This window comes from Cnephaeus nilssonii, assembly GCF_951640355.1.
Source record: "Cnephaeus nilssonii genome assembly, chromosome: 13".
Taxonomy (NCBI): Eukaryota; Metazoa; Chordata; class Mammalia; order Chiroptera; family Vespertilionidae; genus Cnephaeus; species Cnephaeus nilssonii.
This window is the reverse complement of record NC_137084.1, coordinates 6,566,498-6,573,190: the sequence shown is the minus strand read 5'-3', so window position 1 is coordinate 6,573,190 and position 6,693 is coordinate 6,566,498.

Sequence of the window (6,693 nt, the reverse complement as noted above, 5' to 3'; positions counted from 1 at the left end):
CCCTTTCCTATTTCTCTCTAAAATCAACTTAGTGGGTGACTATTTAAAAAACAAATTCTTCCTGATGAACCTGTCAGACCACAGTCCCTGTGGGTTCTCAAATGCCAACCATCCTGCTCCAGGATGTGGCCCTCCCTCCACCACCTGCTAACCCAGACTGCCCTCCCATCCACAGCTCCATCTGCAGCCCCCGCAGGCCTAAACCAGGGTCCTACAAGAGAGCCAGTCTCCAGAGAGCCTCTCACTGATTCCTAGGCCCTGGAAAGTGGGAAGGGGCCAGTGTGAGTCCTTGGCTTCAGGAGGTAGTGCCAGTTTCTGATCGGGGGAGGCTGTGTTTTGGATGGTGCTGCCCTCTGGTGGCCGAGGGAAGGTCGATGGTAAACTTGCCTTTCGGGTTGGCTTCAGTCATTCCTTGTCTCAACAAACCTTTGTCCAGGGCTCAGGCTGCCAGCCTCCGGCCGGGATAGTGATAGTGAAAGAGGAGTGGAACCCCATCTCGGTCCAGCTGGCAGATCGGCAGACACATCATTACTTGGCATCTCCCCTGGATGACTAATAGGCATTGCAACTTAAAGCGTCCCACACTGAGCACTTGCTCCCACCAGGCAGCCCCTGTCCAACCGGCTCCTCGCCCGCCTCCCTGTTTCAGTCGTGGCTCCTCCATCTTCCAGAAACTTAGGCGTCACCCTGGATTCCTTTCTTCCCTCACTGCCTCCCCCACCCACACACACGTATACACATGCTATCATCCAGATCATACCTGGTAAGATGCTTCTACTGTGCCCTGCAAATCTCTGTCTGAGAGCCATCACCTCCCAGCTGATGCTGCCATCTGTACCACACTCTCCGTGGGGCTCCCTGCCTCTCATCTAGCCAGAGTTGTTTTTTTTTAAATATATTTTATTGATTTTTTACAGAGAGGAAGGGAGAGGGACAGAGAGCTAGAAACATCGATGGGAGAGAAACATCGATCAGCTGCCTCCTGCACGCCCCCCACCGGGGATGTGCCCACAACAAAGGCACATGCCCCTGACCGGAATCGAACCTGGGACCCTTCAGTCCGCAGGCCGACGCCCCGTCCACTGAGCCAAACTGGTCAGGGCTAGCCAGAGTTTTTACAGCCTAAATCACACCCACCTCCAATGACTGCCCCTGCACTGGGGATAAAACATACCCCCTTTTCCGTGGTCTGTAAGACCTGCACATTTTGGCCCCTGCCCACGTCTTTAATCCAGCTCTATCCTCCTTCCCCTGTCCTTTAGTCTCCCGTCTCTCTGATCTTCGGTCACTACAACAAACCAAGTTTGTTTCCACCCCAGGAGTCTGGCCTGAAGCACCCTTCCCCTGCTTTCTGGCAAGCTGGGCTCCTGTTCGCCCTGCATCTCACGGCTGAAAGGCTCTCCTGCGCAGGAGGCTCTCCTTTGGTACCTGTTTGTTGAGGTCACTGCTGCACGCCTCACACCCATCATGGCTCACAGCACCAAGTTAGAGCCACAAAGAGGAAAAGGACTCAGTAGTGGCCCAGTCCGGTGGGAAAGAAGACCGCCTAAGTCAGTGGTCGGCAAACTGCAGCTCGCGAGCCGCAGTTTGCCGCTCTGTTGACTAATGAGTTTGCCGACCACTGGACTAGACTAAATGTTACCGTGTAGTTGGAAGCTGTAAGGATTAGGTGATTGTGGCATATTGTGTGCAAAGAGGTAAAGGGTAGTATACAGTGGTCGGCAAACTCATTAGTCAACAGAGCCGCAGTTTGCCGACCACTGGCCTAAGCGCATACCTACAATAAATCTGACAAGAGCTCTGATTCGAGGAGGTAGATGATCAGGAAGATCATGGGAAGGGTTGGGCAGGACAAGGGAGGAACGGGAAAGGTCTTGAACTTCACATTGTGCACACGTAAATGTGAATGAGGCTGGGGGTGAGGACTGGCGTGTGCCACGGCCCAGGAGTGCGCCTCTCCATCTCCATCCTGGGCTTTGAAGACCTGGGAGGATGGATTTGGGAGCTCCCCTGACCTCACCAGGGGTGTACAGGTGACTGGGAGAAACTCCTGCCCAACACAGACAGCCACCTCTCTGATGCCTGGGAACCAGACAGTGCCGGGGTCTGCCTGGGATTCCAGAAGTTCACTTCATTCACTCACTGACACATCTGACAATATTTGTTGAGCTTCTGCTGCATGGCAGGCACTGGCACTTGGCCTTGAGGATCCAACCAAGGGAGAGAGACAGTGAACTTATGGGCAAAGTACACAGAGCAACAACCACTACATTTTTGGGGTTCTCACGATGTGCAGGGCACTGTTCCTAGAGCCCTGATGATCTCATTTTATACTGAAAACATCCTTAGGAGGCAGGTGGCAAGTTACTATAAAAGCCAGGCGCCTCCTTTAGGTAAGTCAGGGAACCCTCTCGAGCCTTTTTTTTTAAAATGTATTTTTATTGATTTTTTTACGAAGAGGAAGGGAGAGGGATAGAGAGTTAGAAATATCGATCAGCTGCCTCCTGCACACCCTCTACTGGGGATGTGCCCGCAACCAAGGTACATGCCCCTGACCGGAATCGAACCTGGGACCCCTCAGTCCGCAGGCCGACGCTCCATCCACTGAGCCACACCGGTCAGGGCGGGCCTTTGTTTTTGGCCAGAGCCTGAAGGACAGGAGGGAAGCAGCTTTGCTAGGGGCAGGGAAGAGCTTTCCGGGCCTGCGGAACAGCAAGTGCGGAGGCCGGTTATCTAGGAGGCTCCCCCCTCGCCAGGACTCCCTCCCACACAGTCCAGTAACCGTCCGGGGTGAATCTCGGCACACAGCCTTGGGCCGGGCTTCCCGCTGGCACCGCCCAACCTGCTTCCCGGGACCAGCACCTCTTCCTGGAACCCTCCAGAAGGTCACACAGTCCCCGCGCTGCCCAGGATCATCTCCTTTTCCGCTTCGGAACCTCAGCCTGGACTTGGCCCCAACCTGTAGCCCGCTCGCCGCAGCAACGGCCAGCTCCCCAACCTTGCCCAGGCCCCGCCCCTGGCTTCGGCCCGCCCCGCCCCGCCCCGCCCCGCCCCGCCCCTGGCCCGGAACCCGCCCCGCCCCTGGCTTCGGCCCGCCCCGCCCCGCCCCGCCCCGCCCCGGGCCCGGAGCCCGCCCCGCCCCTGGCTTCGGCCCGCCCCGCCCCGCCCCGCCCCGCCCCTGGCCCGGAGCCCGCCCCTGGCCACCGGCCTCCCGCGGATTCTGGCCTTGGCAGCGCCCCGCCCCCGGCGCCCGCCCGGAGCCGTCTCCAGCGCGCATGCGTCTTGTCTGCCTCGGCTCTGCCGGAAGCTGGAACCTACCGTGTTCACGCGGCACACGTTTCTGTCTTGACCTCCAGCCTGAGTATCCGAGGCATGATCACTGTGGCCACTGGTACTTGCGTCGGGGACCGGGACTTCTGTGTCAAATGCTAGTGCCACCTCTGTTGCTCCGTCTGGTTTCCCTAGGCAAGTTACTTAACCTCTCTGAGCCTGGCCTTTCTCATCTGTACGCGGGGAGCCTCCAACCTGGCCTCATTGAGGATTACAGGAGATGCGTGCGAAGTGTTGGGCTGGGAGAGATGGTTTTCCTTGTGGCCAGTCAGACGTGGATTATCTTGGGCCTCACTTGTATCTCCCTCTAAGCATCTTCCATGGTCTCTCCTCTCTCATTTCATTTATTTCTCCCCAACCCCTTTCTCCACTTCTTTTTCTGTCTTTCCTTTTCTGGGGTTTTCAGGGTGTTTTCTCTCTGGGTTTCTGTGTCTCTGCGTCTATCCCTGTCTTGCCTTTCTAGCACTCTCATGTCACGCTCCGGGGAGGGCAGGGGATAGCAGTGGGACCTTTCTGCCCCCCTGTGGCTCTCTCTGGAATGGGGCTGGTGGGGGAGGCAGAAGCTGGGTGACAGCACTAGGCTTAGGGCAAAACCAGGTGCTCCCGGACCGCAGGTGCCTCCTCTCACGTTTCCTGCCCACACATAGGTGTCCAGCGCTGAAGTTCCCTTCTGGGCCTGGGCACCTGGGAAGGTGCTGGTAGGACAGGTCTCCCCAGCTGGGAAGTGCCAGGTCTGCTCCGCTGCTGGCTACCCGAACGACACTGAGCACAGAGTTGGCCTGGGAGGACAGGGGAGAGCTGGATCGTCCCTCCCCCCAGCACTGGCTATATCATTTGCAGGGCCTATTGCAAGTGGACTGTGGGGCCCTTTGTTAAAAAATTAAGACTTTCAAGATGGTGACAGCAGAGCATTCAACCAAGTGTGAGGTCCTTCTGAGTACAGGGTCCTATGTGACTGCATGGGTCACTCACCCATGAAGTTGGTCCTGCCGGGTCCCCCTCCTGTACACCCACCTCTACGTTTCCTTATCCCCCACTTCTGGGACAGGTGAAGGGGGAGGTAGAGGTAGCTAAGGTTAGCCCCACCCTTAAGGATTTTGAAGTGCCATGGGAGAAGGGTGTGGGCACAGGCCCAGCCTGGATGCTCAGCGGGGCACGAGAGAGCTGGGACAAAGGCTCGAGTTCCAGAGTCCCAGGCTCACAGTTCACCTGTGTTCCAATTCTGCCACGGAGTCTAGGACTGTCCCTTCACCGCTCTGAGCCTTGGCTTGTCATCTATAGAATGAAGGCACCTCTCCAGGGTGGGGTGTGATAGTGAAATCTGATCACGCGTACACAGAGGCTAGGGAGCCAGTGCATCGGACCAGCGCTAGAGCCTGAGTCTTCAGGTTTTACTAGCCAAGACACTTTGGCTAGTAAATGGTGAGTGTCCACAATTCAGTTTCTCACCTTTAAAAGGAGGATCATGGTAGGGCTGCTATGAGTTACTACATGAAAGTGCTCAGAACAGTAGCCAACACATAGTAAAGTCCATTAGATGTTAACTGTTTTTCCTATGTTGTTACCTCTGAAAGGCACAGAATGTCCACGCTAATCCCTCCTAGGGAGAGGGGAAGTGGGAGGTGCTTCTGGAGGAAGAGGTGTTTGAAGGAAGATTTTCAGAGCTGTGGTGAGGATGGCATACCACATCCTAAACACAGCAAGTCTGGGGACCACAGGTTAGCCTCTTAGACAGAAGCACACACCTGCCACGTGTCAACTATGGTGTTTCCCATTTCAGAGATGTCAGTGGCAGGATGAATTTATTCTGTTTAGACGTGACCCTCGAGGGTTATTGAACATTTTTGTGTGCCTTAGGAAGATTAATGCAAAGCTGAATTGAGGTTAGCTTGGAACTACCCCTCCCTGCCAAAGCAAAAGAGGCTGGGCTTGTAGTATTGGCACAAGAAAGGAGAGGATGTAGGAGGTAGTGGGAGAGTGAGTTTGGAGAACATGGCAACAGATTGGCTATATCAGGGAGGGATGGGCCTCTCGGTTTATGAGCTACTGGGAACATTCACTCAACAGTATTTCTGGGGCATCTATTATGTGCCAAGCTCTGCATCAGGTACTGGGATGTGACATGGTGAGCAACACAGACTGATCTGTGTCCTAGTGGAGCTTCTGGCTAGCTGGGAGACTGACTTGTGGGAGCCCTGGTAAGCAGTAGGGTATTATGGGAACATGTGATCTGGTCTTGAGCAGGGTGGGAGATGGCTTCCTGGAGGAAGTAACATGTAAACTGAGGAAGGTGTACCAGCAGAGGGAACAGCATGTGTAAAGACTCAGAGAGGGTGGGATTGAAAAAAGTTAGCTAAGGGTGGAGAGGAGTAAAAGGGGAAAATGATGAGGAAGAAGCTTGAGGACTATCCTGAGACAAATTTAATGGGTTTTAAGCAGGGTAGTCAAATATATCCTATATAATAAAAGGCTGATATGCAAATTGTCCCTTTGGGAGTTCACCCGACTGGGAGTTCGACTGCTCACTATGATGTGCGCTGACCACCAGGGGGTGGCGCAGAATGAAGGCAGGCCCCGGCCAGCAGCTGGCAGCAGGGGGAAGGCCCTGATAGCTGGCCAGGCCTACGGACCCTACCCATGCACGGATTTCGTGCACCAGGCCTCTAGTGTGTGTGTATGTGTGTGTGTGTGTGTAATTTTATTTATTTATTTTTTTAAATATATTTTATTGATTTTTCACAGAGAGGAAGAGAGAGGGATAGAGAGCCAGAAACATCGATGAGAGAGAAACATGGATCAGCTGCCTCCTGCACACCCCCCACTGGGGATGTGCCCGCAACCAAGGTACATGCCCTTGACCGGAATCGAACCCGGGACCTTTCAGTCCGCAGGCTGACGCTCTATCCACTGAGCCAAACCGGTTTTGGCTGTGTGTGTAATTTTAATCCTTACCCAAGGATATTTTTCATTGATTTTTAGAGAGTGGGAGAGGGGAAGACAGAAATATTGATGTGAGAGAAACACATCAATTGGTTGCCTCCTACACATGTCCTGACCAGGGCCTGGGCCAGGGAGGAACTTGCAACCATGGTACCAGAATCAAACCCAGGACCCTTCAGTCAACAGCTCAGTGTTCTATTCACTGAGCCAAACCAGCTAGGGCTCAAATATATCTTTTTAAAGAGAAATGTTCTGGCTGCCAAGAGTTGGACCAAGGCTGGGAGGCCTCAGGGTTCTGAACAATGGTGGCTTCAACCAGGGTGGCAGGGATGAGGTGACGGAGACAGGTGGTTTCTGAGATATTTAGGAGGCCAAACTTGACACACTTCCTTTCCTGGCCAAACATGGCCACGCCCCTATCCC